The sequence below is a fragment of the Nycticebus coucang genome, chromosome 3 (genome assembly GCF_027406575.1).
Source record: "Nycticebus coucang isolate mNycCou1 chromosome 3, mNycCou1.pri, whole genome shotgun sequence".
Lineage (NCBI taxonomy): Eukaryota > Metazoa > Chordata > Mammalia > Primates > Lorisidae > Nycticebus > Nycticebus coucang.
The window spans coordinates 36,934,189-36,956,161 of NC_069782.1; the positions used below are offsets into that span (position 1 = coordinate 36,934,189).

Genomic DNA, 21,973 nt, shown 5'->3' on the forward strand with positions numbered 1-21,973 from the left:
ACCGTAAATTATGAATATGTAAGTACACATTTCCAGTTTGTAGATTAGCAAAACTCTACCTTAATTCTTAGATCAGTATATTATGATAGAAAACCCTCCATAGGTTTGTGAATTAGATGACCTGAACTTGAACCCTGGATTCAGTCCTAGACTCTAAAGTCACATCATTATGTGGAGCTCAGAAGCATCTTCCCACCCAAACTACTTGCAATGACTCTAATACCAAACAAATGAAATATCGCCAAAGCTCTCTGTCCTCACTACAGAACGAGGTGTAGAAGGGAATTTGTATACAGCTAGCTCATGTGCAATCCTAATTCTCTTGTTTCTCTCTTAGCCTGCAACTGTGAGCTATGAACATCAGTAGCTCTAACTTAGAAGGTATTGAAACAACATAACTGTCTTCACAAGTCTTTGATTATCAAAGTGTCTTCCAAAAGCTTGGTGCATTCCCTAAAACTCTTCCGGAAACCTAACTATAGTTTGTTGGAGAAAATACCAAGGGACAATTATTTTTTTCTTTAAATATAATTGCATTAGACTTGGATTTCATATTTAATTTAATATTTTGTCAAGTTCCCAAAATTTGGATTTCATAATCAAATTTAATATTTTGTCAAGTTCCCAAAATTTCATTGTGGTGGGTGTTGTTGTTCCAGTTCAGTCCAACTGGTCCAAATCAAACTGGGCATACTGTAAATCTGTTCTGCCACAAGCCACCTGGAGTTCGCATCGACCATACCAATTAAAAGGTATGGTCACTAACACGGCCGTCCTGATTTCATATGTTAGTCACACTTAAGAGGTCAATAGGAGCCACCCATATTTCTGACAGGCTCTAAGTTTGGAGGTGTCCCTGACTCCAACAGGTTCTGTACTTCACTAAGTGACTCACAAGACTAAGGAAAGCCCTACGCTTTATGGTTACACTTTTATTGCAATGAACATAAATCCAGAGGGTCAGCCAAATGCAAAGACGTGGACTGTGAGGTCTGGGAGAAAACACAGAGCTTCTGTGAATTCTCCTTGTGGACTTAGGACACTTCACTGTCCTGGGTATCAGCAACTTCCCTCAACAGTTCTGTCAGCTCCCTGGGTAGTTTTTAGCTTTAATTTTTCAGTTTTCTCATTTGTGAATGGTGAAAATAAATTATCTACCTTCTGTTAATTCTTTGTTTCTTAAACTAGCTCCTACAATTTTCTACACTCTATCAACATTCCGCAAAACTAGAAGAAAGTCTCCAAATGTGTTGAGCTTATTGGGGAATGAGAAATGAAGATTAGAATCTGGGTTGCAAAGAGTGGGCAACCCCCAGAGCATCCAGTGAGGGAAGGGTAAAGGGATAACTTTTATTGGCAGAAGGGGAGACAGATATATAAAGAGCTTAGAAAAGAGTTTATTGGTTTCAAAAGCTCAAAACCAGAGGTTATTACTGGACATCTGGAGTTCCTTTCCAGAGCATTTTGTTTTTCTTTGATGTGACACACTTACTTTACTAATCGTTGGGGAGTCATTGAGGGTACAAAGAACCAGGTTACACTGCTTGCATTTGCTGGGTAAAGTCCCTCTAATAATAGTGTCCTGTCCTCAAGAGGAGTGTCACACACCGTGGCCCCACACCCCCCTCCCTCCTTCCCTCTCAGCGTTCCCCTGAACATTTTATCTGAATCACTGCTGTAATAAAGAATGTGTAGTAGGAAACCTTGTCATAGACAAATATGAATAAATATGAAATGATGCAAGCTGTACAAAGCAGATATGTGAAGATGTGAAGGGAGGCATTTCTTACAGGGTATTTAGAAGGTCCTTGAAAACAGTTATTATCTCAGACGTGTGAGCATGAACCTTGTCTTCTTTGTGCCTTCCCAGCCCTACTTTGCGTCTGACACAAGTGATTTCATCCTGCCATCTGCCACTTACACAGTTCTTAGAGCCACAGCCTTTGTCTTGCTCATTTTCATTTTCTTCCGAGAGCGCCCAGGAGGTCACACATCTGTGTTTAAGGGATTTTCATGGATCTCTAATCCAAGAACATAATCATTATTTTGTGTTTTAGTTACTTCAATTACCTTCATTTGGCTCAAAAGGTAAAAATATTTAGGAATTAGGGGCAATGTTATCAGTAATCTTTTCCAAGAGTAAGAAATAGAAAACAACTCAAACTGGCCTAGAAAAAATAAGGACTGTAATTTCCCTTGAAGCTGAACAGTCTATGGTAGTTCTGCCTTCAGTCTGTGGTTTGATTCAAGGCAGGGTCATTAGATCCCTGCCACCTCTCCTTGGGGAGTCTCTGTCCCCAGACGTCACTGGTAGCTTCCACCAGTTTCAAGCTTTTCACTGGTGGTACCAAGAAGGCTTCAGAGTGACCTCAAATCCTCATATTACCATTACAGGAGAAGATTGAAAGCCTATTATTTTCCAGAAAACCCCCAAAGTATGTATGTACTGGCTCAAACTGAGCCATCTGCTTAGCCCTGAAATATTAACTTTATTCAGGGAAGAATGGATATATTATTAGCTTAAGCCAATCAGACAACTACCCTTGGACTGTACGTTAACTTTATTAAACGAAATTTAATAAAATTAAATTTAATCAAAATAGTAAAGTGTGAATACTCCATGATAATAGGTACAGTTGTCTGAAGATGAAAGTAAAGGCAACTGGGCGGCGCCTGTGGCTCAAAGGCATAGGGTGCCGACCCCATATGCCAGAGGTGGCGGGTTCAAACCCAGCCCCAGTCAAAAACTGCAAAAAAAAAAAAAAGAAAGTAAAGGCACCTTACAAATTTCCATTTCAACCATTGTCTTGCAAATAGTATTTCCTCTTTTTGTGCAAAGACTATGATAATTCCTGTGCCTGCCCATCCTTCCTACCTCCTTCCCTCTCCTATCCCTCCATCCTCTCTCCCTCCTTTTTCCTTCCCTTCTACTTTTCTCTCTTCCTTCCTCCCTCCCCTTCCTTCCTTCCCTCCTTCCCTCCCTCCCTCCTTCCTTCCTCCTTCTGAACTATTGGCCAGCTCTACTTCATTCCTTCCTACCTTTCCCAACTTTATTCCCTCCTTCCATAGAGTCATATCTTGCTCCAACCACATTTAAGAAATTTTGTTAGAGTGAAGGATCAACTGACCAATAGATATTTATTGAGCAAAGAGTTGATCCTTCAGAGTAGTCTTTTCAGAGATGAACTAACTTCCGGGTGAATTATTCAATTAAATATACAAACCCCAGTTGCAAGGAACATAGAAGAAACTGATTGGAAAAAAGTTTCATCATGGTCCTATTTTTAAAAATTGAACGCCAATATGCAGGAAAAAGAGTATTCTTAACCTTGAATGCCCCAGGTCTCACAGTAGTGCTAGCTACACCATCCCAAAGATAAACCACTCTGTATTTAATAAGCTGATACCAGGATTAGCAATTCTCTTTTAGCGTATGATGTTTACAAAGGCATTTGATTTCAATATGCAGTTGCTTTGTCAGTGGAAACACTTTCTGACCTATATCCCTTCTTCTGTGCAGCTTCCTCAGCTGAGGAGGAAATGCAACCATGGCAACGTGTCAGCTGCTGCCACTTCAAGGCTTCAAAGTCAATTCAAAAGCAGTTAAAATTTCCAAACCAACCTTCAGTGAAGTTCAGGGGCAGTACAAGAGACCTCAGCATCTTGTTGCCTCATGGGATTATTTGTAGGAATTCAGGAGTTTCTTTTAAATTATGTTGAATCATCATGTGGAATGTTAACGCCATTTTAAATTTCCCAAAACTTCTATCTGGTGTTTGGTGTGCAGCTTGTGCGAGGAGAGACACAGTCTCTGGAACAGTTTTGTGAATTTTGTGCAAGAGAGTGAAATTTGATTTATCACTGTTTAAACTTGTTTTCTCATGGCTACAAAATATCAATTTCATTATTTCTTGCCTTTCATTTTACTTTCATCACTAGCCTTAGGAATTATTTTTTCCTGATCTTTTTTTTTTTTTTTTCACATAGAAACACACGATTAGAAGTTCACATACATTACGGAATACTCAGAGGTATAGTTGACATATGATTAGCTTGCTTGCTCATAGCTAACTGATTCATTCCGCACTACACATTACACACTATTTCTGTCATCTGGGTATCTCAGTTCATTATTATTATTACTATTATTAATTTTTAAAACATTAAATTATTCTTTCTTGCTGCCTTCCAGGGTAATACTTTAATCTGACATTTCAATTCATCAATTCCTTATTAAGCTTCATCCATCTTATTATGTCTCACATTGATTGTGTTTCTTCTTTTGAGAACTAGCTCTGCTCTTCCTTCTGTCCACATTTTCTTGAAACAATCAGAATCTTCCTTTCACTTTAAATATTGGTACCAATTACTAAGACAGATTGTCCAGGGAGCTAAATCAGAAAGAACAATAGATTTGACACATACAAACATGGGACTTCTAATAAAAAACTGCTGTTTATTGTATTCTGTCTAGGGGATCATCTACTTTAATCTCACTGACTAATTACAGCTGACACAGACTAAAACCTGGAGATGGGCCCTTCCTCACATCCCTTACCAGAGAAAATAAATGATTCCCCCTAGAATAACATGACCTCGGGGACAAAACAATCAGAAACCAAAGGAGAACAATCACTACAATATAAAGGAAATAAAAATTGAATGATATAAATTATCTGAGGAAACAATATTAGAACAGAATAGTCAAGAGCTTAAAAAAAGCCTGATAAAACACTTAAAGAGACAAAAAAAAAAAAAAAATCAGAACAATTTGTGTCAAGAGCAAAACATCCCTCCTCCAAAAATTCCAATTGAAAATATATGAAGTGTTGAATATATATATATATAGTATTGAAAATGTATATAGTGTTTACAATAAACATGGTAAATGGAAGAAAAATAGCATAAATGCTGATGAAGAATACAATAGCAAACTGGAAATTTCAGACTGAAAAAACTCTTCCAGAATGGATGCAGGGCCTCTCACCTATAATCCTAACACTTTTTTTGTTTGTTTGTTTTTCCTTTTATTAAGTCACATACACAGAGATCATGAATACATTTATGCATTTGCGGGGTACAATGTGTGAATTTTTTATACAATTTGGAGAGCTTCCATCAAACTAATCAACATAGCTTTCACCTCATTTACTTAATTATTGTGTTAAGACATTTATATTCTATTCTTGATAGATTTGACTTGTACTCTTGCAATGTGCTCCATAGGTGTGGTCCCACCATTTACCCTCCCTGTGTCAAACCTCCTCCCTCCCTTACCATCCCCCTCCACATCCCCCTCCACTTCTCTCCTTCATCCTGGGCTATAGTTGTGATCTATTTTTCATAATAAAATGTGAATAATTATAAATTGGTTTCATAAAAATACTGAGTACAATGGATAATTTTTCTTCCACTCGAGATACTTTACTAAGAAGAATATAGTCCAGCTCCATCCATGTAAACATAAAAGAGGTTAAAGTCTCCATCTTTTTTTAATGCTGCATTTTACTCTATGGTATACATATACCACAATTTATTAATCCATTGATGGGTTGATGGGCTTTTGGACTTCTTCCATAACTTGGCAAATATGAATTAAGCTGCAATGAACAATCTGGTACAAATATCTTTGTTGAAAAGTGATTTTTGGTCTTTTGGATATACACCTAGTATAGGAATTGTAGGATCAAATGGCAGGTCTACTTTTAGATCCCTGAGTGTTCTCCAAACTTCTTTCCAAAAGGAACGTATTAGCTTGCATTCTCACCAGCAATCCTAATACTTTGGGAGGATTGTTTGAGGCTAGGAGTTCAAGACCAGCCTGGGTACCATAGCAAGCCTCTGTATCTAAAAAAAATTAATTAAAAAATTAGCTGGTGGTGATCATGTGTGGTCCTACTTGGGAGGTAGAACTGGGAGAATCACCTGAGCTCAGGAATTTGAGGTTGCTGTGAACTATGATGATGTCACTGGACTGTGGTTCAGGTGACAGAGTGGTGACCCTGTCTCAAATAAAGAAGTGAGAATAAATATATATATTTTCTCCCTTCTTCTCTTAATGGATTTAAAACAAATTCCTCCAGTAAGAAGCCGAAGCCAAGGGATATGTTTTATGGGAAGTAAAATAAGAAATGACAACATCAGAAAATAAAGAGCTCTAGAGAAACAAAGGAGAAGAATTTAAACAGAGCAAAGTATTTCAGTGTTCACTGGATGCAAAGTTGTGACAATTCAAAGACTTGACATATGCCGTCATAATTGCAGAACACATGATCATCTATTTAAAACAAAACCTATTCTATTTAAAATAGAACCAATGATTATGGGGCATCATACACTCACTTCATAAACCATATCATTGTATACAGTTATGATTTAATAAAAAAATTAAAAAGAAAAAAAATAAATAAAAAAAAATAAAATAGAACCAATGGCAATACTTTTAGAACTAACAGGGTAGTTGACGCAGCGCTCTAGATGCAAAAGCTATGCTATTTGATTTATCAATAATAATGAATTATGAAATTTAATAAAATTGAGGTACCATTTATAATAGCAACAATGTTTATACAGTGTAGTTTGTTGCATTCTGAATGATAGACATAGATGGTCATACCAAAAATAGAAGAAATTTTATACTTTTAGAAGGAATGATACCAATTCTCTACAAATTAGTTCTTTTGGTTCATACAATGAAAATAAAAATTCAAGTTGGTTATATTTTGTCTGCTCATATTCTTTTGAATGTTTAAACCTGTTTATTTATTTGTTTGTTTATTTAATTTATTTTTTGTGTTTCCCTTGGTATCAATAAAGAAGAGAGAGCATGATGGTCTGTACAACATTTTCTTCATAGCCATTATTTTTATATCAAAAAGCCATGGATAATTATTTCCAGCTTCCTTTTCCGCAAGCCCATAATACATCTCACTGCCCGTGCCTGGATCTTTTCCCAGCTGAACCTCCACACTGAGCTTTATTTATGTTTTATTCTTTCTTTACAATGAAAGCTCAGTATCTGACATTAAAAGACGTATGAAAGAGTAAACTGAAAAAACTCAGAGTCAACATTCACTGCTCTGTATGTGAAGCCATAGTTTTCAGAATAAGTAAAAATATTGGCAGACAGCTAATGTCACCAACAACTTCAGAAACTAAGGATTCAAATGGGTGGCTTTGCCACACTGAGGTCGAGAGTAATGTACGTGCTTTCAGTTCCTTTCCTCTCCTTCTTCTGTCTAGGTTCTCAGAGGGCTTCTGTCCCCCTCAGGGAAAGCTGAATGTCATAGGCTCTGCTGCAGCTCACCAGGTGATGTAAGTGCCTTCTAGTCAATGAATATGAATGGAAGAGATGTCTTTCAACTATTGGGTCATGCCATAAAAATGAAAGTTCATGCCTTCCCTATTTCTCTTCCCCTTCCTAAGGCTGAAATGTGGATGTAGTGGTAGATGAGTTGCATTTTAGGGGTGATAGAGTAACAAGAGGGAAAATATCTGAGTCTGTAACACAGTGGAGATGGCATGCCTGCCCAGGCTACCATTTTACCATGAGAGAAGGAGAGAGAGGGAGAGAGAGAGAGGGGGAGAGAGAAATAATGTACCTCCTTTAAGTTACTGTATTGTAGGGGCTCTTGTCACAAAGTGTAGCTTTTATCCTATCGCCCATAATTTGTCACTCAAATTTAGTGTTAAGGTTTGTCTGGAGGCAATGAAACGAAGATTTCCATGAAGCATTATTCATTTTACATCTATAACAATGAATAATATCAATGGATAAAACTGAGCATTGAACTAAAATTCATGTTTTATGCACCCTCTGTATTTGTGTTTTTCTATGTATGCATATATAGATTTCTGATTGTTGGAATTATTGCTTTAAAAAATTGAAACTGTGACAAAGATAACTATAGTGAAAGAGTTGAGTAAGGAAATGTCATTTTACATGTGAACTTTCAACACATTTTGAAAATCTCTTCCTAAGAGTTTAGGTGTGCATATCATGTTTTCAAGGGTGTTTTTAACAGGGCTTCCTAATTTTCAAATTTTTTGAATAACTGTATAGTGAGTTAATACTTTCTTGTAAGGGGAAAACAAAATCTGTGTTGAATTAAAAAAGAACGCAAATGCTTAATATTTTTACCAATATTTATTTGAATATTATTCAACTGTAATTAAATAAATTAATCCATTTAAACTTCACAACAACCTTTTACACTGATAAGGAAACTGAGGAAGAGAAGCATGAAGTAACTTCCATGTTAACCTTCACTGAAGAAGTGAAAAGATCTAATATTTGAACAAGCACTCTGTCCACAGAATAAGTTTGTTAACTTCTATTCTCTGAAGGTTGTTATCAGCTAACTAGCAGTCATGGATTGTTAATGGGTCAGATTTGAGAAACATCAGAGCAACTGTCAAATGCACAAAAGCTCCTTTTTTAATGAACAAGGGCAAATTATCCAAGTTTATATCTAAATTCAATTGTTTATAACGACAATATAATACTATACTAGTGAATGTTAGTTCCATTTATTGGTGACAGGTAGACACGGCATACTTTTGCTCTAAATAGTTTCAAATTAATGAAAGTTTGCAAGTGGAGATATTTATGAAAAGAGGAGCTTCTGGTGATGACACAGTGGAGGCTGGTAGCTAGGACAACATATCAAACAAACAAATGAAATCAGACTTGGACTTAGACTTGTGTTTAACTAGAATTCCCCTAAATTGCAGGCACAAAATAGAATGAGACACCTTTTATTAGCTAGAATTTCATCAATATATTCCTGTAAACTACTTCTTTTTTATAGAGACAGAATCTCACTTTATCTCCCTTGGTAGAGTGCTGTGTCATCATAGCTCACAGCAACCTCCAACTCCTGAGTTTAGGTGATTCTCTTGCCTCAGCCTCTGGAGTGGCTGGGACTCCCTCCACAACACCTGACCATTCATTTTGTTGCAGTTTGGCTGGGGCCTGGTAGGAACCCACCACCCTTGATATATGAGACTGGCGCCCTACCCACCGAGTCACAGGTGCCACCCCCTGTAATCTACTTCTTGATAGTGCATTAAATATTTGACTTGGATGAATAGATATTTTACTTAGAAAATAGATATTTGAGTTAGAATTCAAATAAGAATTCAGGTATCCACTGAGGGGAGTTGTAAAATGTGCAGAGAATTGGGAATTAGATACCTTATCTTTGAACTCCATATAAACTACTTACTAGCTGTAAGACACTGGACAAATACATAGCCTCTCTGACTCCACATCACTAAAAATCTAATTTCATAAAACTTACCTCTTGACATCATTATCAATATTAAACAAACTAACGAATGTAAGGTACCTAATACTGTGCTGTGCCCACAATACATACTCAATATATCTTTACCCTAATACCACTCCTATTTTACTAGCACTGAACATGTTTCTGAATGCTGCATAATTTTATTATTTAAATAGCCTGTGATGCCCATATTCTTATCAATTAAGTCTTATTAATAAGACTTAACTCATAAGCTATACCTACTTTAAATTTAGACCTCATAGAGTCATGCTTATTAAATAAGGTTTTGACATTCATTCATATATAAGCACTGAGGAATGACAGACAAAGGAGTCTGCAAAACACATTATGTGTATTTTAGAATCTTCTTAGGTATATCCTGAAGATATGAGAATCTGAAAAGAAATTTCTCTCACATCTCAGAGCCAGGAGTTAATCTCTCTCTATATATCTGTCTGTCCATCCATCCGTCCATCCATCCAACATCTCTCTCACTCACATATATTCTTAATCTTACAACTTCTTATGAATCTTACCTTTCTTTTTACTTTGCTACCTTTAACTTCTCCCTCCACTACACTTTACTGCACTAGAAGTGTAGGCTGAGTGTTTAGAGCAGTGATTTTCATCCTTTTTTATCTCATGGCATAGGCGAACCTATAGTTAAACTTCTGTGGCACACTTAAACCATGTTGATTAAAAAAAAAGTAAGAAAAGAATATGCTTACTGTTTGAACATCTTTTGAAAATAATGTAATTAATGGTCATTAAAAAATATTATGGCACACCTAAGACCAGTTGAAAATCACAGACCTAGAGGAAAGAGACTCAAGATAAACATGTATTTCTCTCTGATCTAATTTGTCTGCAGAGAAGCTGCAGGCTGTCCCTCCCACACGCAGAGAGCCAGGGTCCTTTCCTCTTTTTACTTTTCCATATGATACAACAAAGTCACCGCCACTTCCACATGACAGCCCGAAAGCACAAGTGGAGAGCGCAAAATTTCCTTTTAACTGGTCTTGTGGACGTTGCAAAGATAATTTTCATTCTTATACTGTCAGCTACAGTTTAGTCATATGGCCACACTTAGCTGCAAGGGCCGTCAGGAATTGTAGTATCTAACCAAGCACCCAGGTGTCCTGCTGAAACCTTTTTATGGGAAAAGTGAACTTTTGGAGGACAAGTAGCAGTCTATAACACTTCTGATAAACACTTAAACCTATTCACGTTCTGTTTACCTTAAAAAACAAGTTGAACAAAACATTACATTTTCATCTCTGCTTTACCTTCTAGGTTTATTACTTCATTCTTCCCATTGGTAGCCAAACTTCTCCAGCGTTGTTTCCATTCACTGTCTGTGTTTACATATCTCTTTCTCCTTCCTGAAGCTGTGTGGCATACTCTCCTGTCGTTTAGAAAACCAACGTGTCTCATTCCATAGTTTTAGATTTAGTATTAAGGTGTTATTACTATAATCATTCGCTGAAAATGATTATGGAGTCAGATAGTCCTAGGTAGTGAGTTATAACAGTGAAAATGAGATCACTATTATCACGCTTATGTTCTTATTAGAAGACAAAAAATGCCCCTCTTGATTACTGGCTTATACTACCATTTTTATGAGGACTCAGAGTGAAAAGCATGATAATTCCATGAAGCCATGATCACATGTGGCAAGGCAGGAACCATGTATCTTTGCCTCAGTTGTCTTTCTAGTGACTAGTTTGGTGTCTGACAGAGAAATCACTAAATAAATGTTTGTTAGAAAAAATAGGAAATTAGAACTGGTCATGTGTTTATCATATTGGTTTAACTTTTTGGTGGCTTGGAGTTCAAGTGGATCACCTTACCTCTTCCAACTGTACAAGACCTTATGACGTTCAACATGTGCGGGCTACCTCCTGTCCGTGTGGCACAGTGGGAAGCAAGGCTTGGGTGTAAACATAGGCTTACTTACTAAATAGTAGCATTCTTGAGTTCATTTACTCCACAGATAATACCTCAAGTTTCTACAAAGTGGGCATAGCACCATGTACTTCATGATGCTTTTGCAATGAAGTAATGTAAAGGAACTTAACTATGATGTCTCCAGAATTTATTGGTTCTCTTCCTACCCATTTCACGAGTTTGTAAATGTAAAGTTTATGTATTTCTTCTCTTTACAATCACAAATATATGATGGCAAAAGTGAATATATTTTTCCTTTTGAAATTTACTCTCTTCACCATAGTTCTCTTCTTCTATTAAATGAATTGAAGCTTATACTGAAGGATTAAAATCCCAGGTCATATTTCATGCATCTAGCATGGGTCTTTAGGGTGCCACATTTGTATTTTTTTCTTTCTGGCTAAAATATATAGCAAGATTTTCTTAACAAAGCAAGTGAGTTCAGTTTGTTCATAATTGCCCCCTACAGAATCTTCCCTCTCTTCGTTTTACTAGTGGAGATTCCTAAACTAAAAATATATATATATATTTAAAAAAATCTTATGGTTTTGCATCAGGGATGATTATAGTATATTATTGTCATATATATTATCTCATAATCCTACTGACTTTAGACTTATAGGAACTACAAAAAAAGAATCTCTTCTGGAAATTTATTTCACTATCTTTTTAATATGAACACGGTAACAGAATCCCCAGTTGTGTTCTTTTTATTTATTTATTTATTTATTTATTTTTTTTTTTGGGTTTTTGGCCGGGGCTGGGTTCTTAATCGTAATGGTAAGTAACAGAAATATGGTTATGAGAGTGGAACTATCCATTTTCATATCAAGACATAGCAAAAAGCTTTATTTGCTAAATGCAAATTACAAAATGACGTAACAAAGGAATGAAATGAGTATACCCTTTATCCATGTACATAATTAAAATTAAACTTTCAACTGACTTCCGAAAAATATGCCCTTTGTGTTACCACAGTCTTTCACTCTCCATGGTTCTCTTTGCTCCTTTCTTCTCTTTCCTTAGCAATCTCCATTGTCATCAATACATGTGAAAATTCCAGTTGTCTGGATCAATATTTCTGTCTGTTTCATTTTGCTTAAATCCTGCACGGTGTTGCAGGCCAGCCGAGTCACATAAGCACTGTCACATGCTTTTCTGTTGCTAAGGGCAACACTACAGATGGCAAAAACTGGCTATTGGAAGTCACATGTTAGACACACACACATAATGGTTTGAAACAGCTTACACCATTCCAGGGCAGTTTGCCTTTAAGTGTTACGATTTTATATGCCATGTGACCACTCGGCCTTTTACATACCATACTGAACCATGGTAAATAGAATGATTTCCTTGTTACGATATTGTTAAATCACTTAATTGCCTTTACGACTAAGTTAAAGGGACAGACAACAGGATTCATAAGGAACCAAAACCTTTGCCTGAGTAATGATAATAGACTATATAAACTGTCTTTGTTTCTTCAGGTTCTCCTTATCCTGATTTTAATAGCAACCTATATTCGACCTCCCCTCAAAGACAAGAAAAATATAAAAAATATGTAAAACACAAACTCTTATGTTAAAAAGAGATGTGGTCAAGTCATTATTACAATTAAATGTTTAATTTTGTTATCTCTGCATAATGCATTGTACATGCCGTTGTTCTAGGATCTTTCTTCAAATAAATGTGTTTCTGACTAGGGGATCTCACAGGCCATTTAAAAATAATTACTACTTAAGATCTACATATAGATAAAGAAAAATAAAAAGTATAGATAAGTAGATGACATTCATGATGTACATATTTATATCAAATGGTATAAAATAGCCTTACATTCTAAATCCAGCTTTGTTTCCCTTTTTTCTTTCAGAGTAAAAATCTTTTTTCCTGGATCAGTGATTCTTACTGTGAGGCTTTGTGTGGATTTTGTTCCTTCGGAACACTTGTCAATCACTTTGGTGAACAAAATTGAACAGATTATCTTAGGCCAAGCTGAATGTAATTTTCATGCAATGAAAAGTTAAATCTCAAGTTAAGTCTCCACAGACAAAGAGAATTTAAAAGCTGAAGCAATTATTCAGCTAATTAAAGTAAGAGAGGATGGCGCACATTACCTAGTCTAACTCACTGAGGCGTTACTCGATTTTCATGTTGCTGTTGCATGTAAAAAGTAATAATGTTATCGAGTTATCGACTTTCTTAAGTCCCAGAAATCAGGATTTAAATTCCTCCTTTCTCACTAACTAGCAATATGATATTGGATCCAATTATGTTTTGCCTGAGTTTCTTCAATAGGTAAACTAGAAAACCATGCAAGATTGCAATGTGTACTTGTCCATCTAGTTTTAAATGACATACTTTCATACAAATAAGTATCATGCTTGTTAGGTACTGATTTGCTATTTTAGGACCTTGCTGGGGTTTGCTACCACACAGAAAAAAAGAACAAGATCAGGCCAAAATGGAAAACAATACCAAAGAAACAACAACAACAAAAAAACTACAAAGCCACATCAGCAATATTATCTGATTGACTTTAGCCCAACAAGCCCATTTAGCACAGGAAACTTTTGGTTTGGAGATACACTACTATCTGTAGGCTCAGAAGATCTTGCAGTTGACTCTCCTGCCTTTGATTCTTTACCAACATCCACTCAAACTATCTGGAGTCCGTTTGAACCAGTTAACCCACTTTCTGGCTTTGGGAGTGATCTTTCTTGTAACATGAAGACTCAGCGCGGAGGAAGTCAGCCATCTATGCCTCGTCTGTCTCCTACATTTCCTGAGTGCACAAAACACTCACTGGCTTGGAGGGTTAGGAGCAACCCACCTAGTGTAGGCAGCCATGTTGGCCTTCCAGTATACATCCCTGCTTTTTCTAATGGTACCAACAGTTACTCCTCTTCCAATGGTGGTTCCACCTCTAGCTCACCTCCAGAATCAAGATGAAAGCACGATTGTGTGACTTGCTTTGAGAATGAAGTTACTGCTGCCCTAGCTCCCTGTGGCCACAACCTCTTCTGCATGGACTATAGCAACAAGATCTGTGAAAAGAGAACACCACCATGTACAGTTTGCCAGACAGCTGTTACTCAGGCAATCCAGATTCACTCTTAACTATATATACATATCGTTAATATGAATATAAATACTATCTCTCTATATGGACTCGTAAAGGCATGGGTATAATGGTACCCCCCCAACCCCAGTAAACTTCCTAATGAATTCTTATGACTGTTCTCAGGCTTTATTGGGATTAGGCTAAAGTAGTTAGTAAACTTATAAAAGGCTGCTATGGTAACACTAAACCTAAGTGGTCTCTTGTTTATTAGTTTGGTTTACATTATTAATACTGTCGTGTAGACCCAGAGACATAGCTTATCTAAGAACTGCTAAAGCTGAAGTTCACCTTGGCTGAGTGAAGATAACCACAGGTGCGTGAGCCTGTGAGAAAGTGTATACTTCTAAGATTTCAAAACAGTGGGTCCCAAAGCCTAACCGCAGTAAGAGTTTATGGAGGGTCCTTGGCATTACAGATGATTCAGACGCTTCCCCTGCTGCCTTCTTTACACTGCCAGTTTTGACAAAACAGGTTTGTTTGTTTTTTACTTTACAACTTCCACCTGCAGGATTGCAAGTAACTTTTTAATGCATTGTGATTACTTATTGGTAATAATAGGGCTGATGGCAGTTTACTAGATCACTGGTTATAATTTGGGACAAAACTGCTACATTGACCTTCATCTTGCCCAGAGGACTCAAGGCTGCTATGATCCATGGATCAGGAATGCAATTGCGAAATCCCATCTGTTGTCTCTATTGGTGAAGGTGGAAATGGCCACCTGGGTTTTCCCATATCAGGAAGGGGTATGGGCTGACACCTGTATTGGCTAATAACTGAGGATGTGAACATTCCATTCACTAGTCTGATCAAACTGTTAATTTTTAGACTGTAGTTCAAAATGTGAAACGTTTTGTGTTTAATCCACATTTGTCTTGCACATTATAATTATATTTCTATTTTTTAGTAATTTAGGGGTGGGAAAGGGAGAAAGGGATATTGCCCTTGGCATAATTCACAAAAGTAGCTGCCTGTGGCAACTTCCAATCAGTTTACTTCATTTCAAAATGATTTCCAATCACAAGGAAAGATTTCTTTAAAATACACATTTCACCTACAGGTGTCTATAATTCACCCTCACTATGTCCCCAAATCTGTGCTGGCATTGAAAGCATAAAACGTTGTACTAGTGGGTTTTTCTACTGATTATTTTTTTGAAGCCCCATTTTCCCAACATAAAAGAACTTTTTTTCTTGGTATAATGAAAATTGAAATCCTGTATGTATTCAATAGTAAATAGATTTTATTTTTTATTTTCACTTGAAGAGTTACATTTCATGTAAAAGTTTACAGATAATGATTTTTATTTTGATTTTTCAGTATAAAAAATTGCCTTGGTGGCATATTATGATGTAATGCTAATGGCTTGTAGGATAGTTAAATGTCAGTATTGAAACCTGATCTCTAGTTGCCGTCCTATAGATATGAACAAATGTTCACCAAGCATGTATTTTGTATTTTGTTGCATTGTATTCTGCAAGTAATAAGCTGAGGAATTGACATATATTACTGTTTCTACAAACCAAAAACTATGAATGATAAATTATCAATATAGTTTAGTAATTGCTAATTTTACAACATTTTTTTTTTTACGTATATGTAGGGAAGTCATAGGGATTACAAATTCAATTTAAGTTTAAAACCATATATTTTATGATAAAGGGCCTTTAACATAAGATGGCCAAAGCACTGATATTATATATTTGCTGTAAAGAGAATTATAAGAGTTTTATTTTTTGATATTAAAAGTTACTTAATAAAGACTTGTTTCATTAAAAAAACAATATTATCTGAATTTTAAAATAAAAATATTGCCTAATAGCATACTTTGAAATATAATCTGATTAATTGTGTGCATTTGTTTCTGTATATAGTTTAAGAACCTATATATCAAATATGACAAATGAAGGCATTGATAATAAGAATAGATAAAAATGTTCATATTATGCATTATCAAGAATAGTAATATCATTTGGAACATTCTTAGAAGATATGCTTTTATCTTACATTGCCTACTCAGATATAATTTTCCATAAGAGTCCTTCACTAAAATTAAGAAAATCGAACTATTTAAATGACATTCATTTTATTAATCAGTATGTGCTTCTTTTAACTAATGGAATCAAAAGTAATGGAAATAAAATATATATTTAAATATATGATTTAGTTATGTAGGCAAGGAATCATCAATCTGAGAGAGATAATAGTCTTAAAGATCATCTAGTCCTGTCATGCTGCAAATGCCATCAATCTTATTATAAATAAGATGATCTGAACAGAATTGTGAAATGACTAGGTTCAAGACAGAAACTTTAATGAAGGAAATAGGATTATAATTCATATTTTATAATTTTCCTATCTTTTCAATGAAACCATAAAAATAATCGAGATGATTCAGACCTGAGTCGCTCCTCTTATGCAGCCCCTATGTTCTTTTGACTGATTTCTTATAAAGTCATTGAATTTTACATTCTGCTTACTTTGAGAGATGGTCTTGTTTTTTCTCAAAGGAGATGGGGGAGGGATTAGTTAGTCTGAGACATGTGGCTTCTGTGCAGCGCCCTAAACTGAGTGTAAATTATGTATATTGGAAAATCTTACTGCACTGTCTTCTTTGGGGGTTACTCTTCTGAGGTCTCAGCTTTTGCCAGGGATGCTGTATCTTTTGTGTTCTTTGTTTTATCTTAGGCCAACTTAGACATGAACCTTAGCCTCTTTAATGGTCCGCACAAGCAGTCCACTTGGATCAGATATTTTATGATCTTCAGTGCACTGAACTGCATATTTGGGCAGAGTCATTGTGGTAGCAGGTGGCAGTCTCCCATGACCTGCCCACCACTCTTCTTGGGAAATAAAATGTAACTACTGTAATCATTTGGTGAACAACAAGTAAATATTGAATCCATAAAATAAATTAGTGTGTTTTTTTTTCCAGGCTGCAAAATGTTTATTAAGTCTCTTATTTTTGCTAGGTATTCCGATTGGTAATTGGGCCACAGTGCTGAGAAATATAGACAGAATATTTGCCCCTATGGAAGAAAACAAATACTAAACACATGACAGCAAGAATGAGACCAGTGATCGAAAGTATTACAAGCATTGCAGGGATACCGTACAACTCCGTTATAAAGAAAATTAACCTAAGAATAGCCAGAGGAAGTTACATTTACACACAGTGGTAAGTACAAGAGGAATTGGATGTGGGTACAGAGAAGAGAAGAGAATAGCACAGAGGAGGAAGAACATGGGATAGTCCTGGGCAAGGGAGGACTTTGAGACACTTGAGGATAGTAGTGAGCCGGGATGATGGTGAGAGAACCAGCACAAGATGAAGATGAAGGGCAGCTACGTTCTGAAGAATATTGTTGATCATAGAAGAAATTTTATTTTATTTCCTGTATACAGTTAAAATCTATTAACAAGGTTTTAAGCAAGGGAGTAAAAAGTGTGATCAAATTTATCATTTTTAAAATGTCACTAAGGCTAAAAGACAATGAATTATGAGCAGTAGTTAATACTGGATTAAGCTTTGGTCTGGGAAAGTGGCAGCATTAATAGAGATAAATAAAGGAATTTAAATTGTATTTATGAAGTAGAATCAAGACAGCTCGGGATGCTTCATGTGAGCTGGAGTAACTGGATAAGTTCATGTGGAGAATGGAAGGATGGATAATTCTAGGTGGAGAAAAAAGGGAGGGGCCATTAAGGAAGGCCCTTTAGCGCACACTTGGTAAAGATGGTGTCGAGGACGGTGATATTTACTGATAGGCTTAGACAGACACAGACATCAGAATTTTTGAATGTTAATGTCTTGATTCTGCAGGAGAATGAGGGAACATTTGCTGTTTGAAGAAGCAAATTTTATATTAACAATATTTCTCTTGAAATGAAGCACAGGGTGTATTAGAATTAGAAGAAAGAGAGACAAATGTACTGATTATAAAACTCTGGCAAAAAGTAAGCAAAGGACAACCTACTCCCAATATGAAAATGCATGAATTGATATTTCACAATATGAAATATAAACATCCAGCAAACTTATGGATAAGTGGTTAATTTTAGCAGTAATGAAATAGGCTGGTAATTGTATGTAACAAGGCACTATTTAAGTTATGCAATTGAAAAAATATCATTTTTAAATGATAACACTGATTTATTTAAGTGTGATAAAACAGACACACACTGCCGGAAATAGGACTGGAAAGAAACGTTACAAGTTTGTTACAAATACAGTAAGAGTTTCACACAAACCTGTACACACAGATGTTATTTGTAATAAGAAGAAGCTATTAACAAAATACATAGTCGATAGTATCTATTTAAATACATAAATTTTGTATATTAGTGAAAAATAAAATACATATTTTAAGACCACATTTTTAACCCATTCATAACAGTGACAAAAATTATACTTCCAATCGCCTATGTTTTAAGAATTTCTATTGTCTTATTTGTTTTTAATAACTAGAAAATAAAATAAATTCTACCTTGAAAAGTTAGTGTGATAGTTTATTACAGAATTATTAAACTAGACTGGTGATGATAAGGATAAAAAGGAAATAAAGAGGTATGAGAAACTTTTGTGGGAAAAACTAATACAATTCAGTGGTTTAAAATTCTGACTAACAGAAGAATAAGACCACATTTAGCTTCTGGGTGATGAGAAAATAGCAGAGCTCTGGTTAAGAAAATAGTTCACAACCTTATGGGCAGGAAGATGGAAAGTTTGGTGCTGGAAATATTTAACGAAAAATATTCTACAGAAGAAATAAAACTGGAGTTTACGGAGAGGGTCAAGTGGATAAATTGACAGAAGAAGAGAACAGAGAGAAAGAATATGGGAATACTGAGGCCTGGACCTGATATCCTCCTGATCAAAAGCTTGCTTTTAGCATTTCAATAATAGAGATAATAGGATTTGTAGTTAAAGTCAGTAACTAGAAGACTAATATTTTTTGACAGCTGCATATACACTCATTGGATGAGATTATAAATTAACTTGCTTAAAGCTATTTACTTTAGTTATGTCTGGGCACTGTGGCTTCACTGCGGAGACATGCCAGATATAATTTACATTATGTAGGTATTAAGGACAGATCTTGTGATGTTGCTGGCTATGTTTCAGAAAGAAAGTTTTTGATTTTAAGAAATTTTCTAAGTTGTACTTCTTAATGATTACTTATTCAACTGGTTTCTTTTGGCATACATTTATTTTATAAACTAATATCTTATGACCGTACTTTACATGAAAGACACGAAGAATGTTAATTGGAGATGATTTTCTAGCTGTTGATTCAATATGTGAAGCACCATAAAATCTATTTCTAGCCCTTGTTTTTACGACAATTCAATATCTTTAATGAAAATATTTCAAATCAAGTATAAGTAAAATACTCAAGTAATATTGGAAATTTTAGAGGAAAATTATTTCTTTTAAAACTTCAAATATGAGTGGTATAATTAGGTATTTGCAAAATAATTATGAAGTACATTTTTCCTTTTATTAGAATATAAGGGCAATTTCCTTATGGGAACTGACAATGAGTTACTTGATAAACAATTGTTTAGTGAGTGAATATGTCTTTTGTCATTTTTATCCTCTTAATAAGAGGTAAAAATAAAACTATGGATATTCATATTGTTTGTATATTTAAAGTATGAAAGGAATTATAATAAAATATCACAGCTCAAACTAAATCTTTTCCTTAAAATTTTGTTTTGAAAACTATCAGCTCTCAGAAAAGAATTGTCAGTAAGTAAACACAGGCCTATCACCCAGATTCTATTATTAACCATTTTTATGCTTTCTTGATTACATAATTAACAGTCCCACTATCTATCAATCCATCTTATTCTCTGATGTTTTTCTAGTACATTGTGGACATGAATACATTCTGCAAATATTTAATGATGCAACACACTAATTACGGTTGAGGTAAAATACAATTAATTTCAAATTACTTAAGTGTACCATTTGATCAGTTCAGGAACTGCTCATGGGACACTTGTAGAACCCAACATTCCCAGGAAGATGCAGGAGATTACGATAAATCCATAAAGTTCCCTCATTGTCTTCCCTGTCAGACTTTGCTCCCACAGTTCAAGGGACAACCACTATTCTCAGTTTTTTTCTGTAGCTTAGCGTTTTCTGGTTTAAAACTTCAGATAGATCATATACTATGTACTCTTTTTTGTAAGTTTTTTCCACTCAGTGCGAGGTGCTTGAGATTCCTTCCTGCTGTTACCCTTCCTTTTCATTGATAAATAGTATCTTGTTGCACGAATAAGCTACCATTTGTTTATCTTCAACTGAGGGCATATGGGCTATTTTTTATTTTGAGCTATTTATTATGAATGTTCTTGCATATTTTCTGTGTAGGCATGAATGTGTGTTTTATTTTCCCCTGAATAAATTGTAGTCCGCTGAGTAGGTGTGTGCTTAAGTTTATCAAAGCTGCCAGACATGTTTTTGAAAACCAATATCATGTAAGAGCGCAGTTTGTTTTCTGGGCTTACCCACATTTGATACCATTCCGATAGAGGTGAGATTTTTAAAATTGTAACATAGTGTTCCTATGTTCTTTTACAGGTCACAAAACAGCATTTCAGTTTAGTGAGAAAGAATGCCAAAACACATATCATGCTATACAATTGATGTTTCTTTTTTTTTTTTTTTTGTAGAGACAGAGTCTCACTTTATGGCCCTCGGTAGAGTGCCGTGGCCTCACACAGCTCACAGCAACCTCCAACTCCTGGGCTTAAGCGATTCTCTTGCCTCAGCCTCCCACAATTGATGTTTCTTTATTGTCTTCCTTTATGCCCTTATCTGCAGGATACCAGAGCAAGTCTCCATGATTTCTTGCTTTAAAAATAAAAAAGGAGCTAGCCGGGCGTTGTGGCGGGCGCCTGTAGTCCCAGCTACTCGGGAGGCTGAGGCAAGAGAATCGCTTAAGCCCAGGAGTTGGAGGTTGCTGTGAGCTGTGTGATGCCACGGCACTCTACCGAGGGCCATAAAGTGAGACTCTGTCTCTACAAAAAAAAAAAAAAAATAAAAAAGGAGCATGAGGAGAAAGGAGATTGAGGGGAGACAACCTCTGACCAGTCTATAGATTTCATCAGGAGTTAAGAGGGAGTCTGGAAGATCTGCGTTCTCCAAGGAAGGTCACCTCTTGAGTACTTTGGATACTTGCATTTCTATTCTTGTGATACTTTATTAAGAAGAATGTGTTTCAGCTCCATGCAGGGAAATACAAAAAATGTAAAGTCATCATCATTTTATGGCTGAATAGTATTCCATTCCATACATATCCATAGTTTATTAATCCATTCATGGGTTGGTGGCTTTTTGAATTGCTTCCAGTATATTGAAGTAGGGGGCCGGGGGGAGGAGGGGAAGGGGAAAGAGGAGGAGAGAAGGGGATTGGTGAGCTTTCACTTGATGGGCGTGTTGTGAGCGAATATTGGACACCCTTGGATGAAGGGCTCAATTACAACTTAAGCTTTACCTTAGAAACACACACACTGTGGCCTAATCATTTCATTTGTACCCTCATGTTAATCTGAATTTTTTTTTTTTTTTTTTGCAGTTTTTGGCTGGGGCTGGGTTTGAACC

General features: G+C 35.7%; 1 pseudogene; it reads left to right on the plus strand.

The window, feature by feature from the left end:
* The first annotated feature begins 3,548 nt into the window (after positions 1-3,548).
* LOC128580900 (RNA-binding E3 ubiquitin-protein ligase MEX3C-like) lies at positions 3,549-14,357 on the plus strand (annotated as a pseudogene).
* Positions 14,358-21,973: the final 7,616 nt, after the last annotated feature.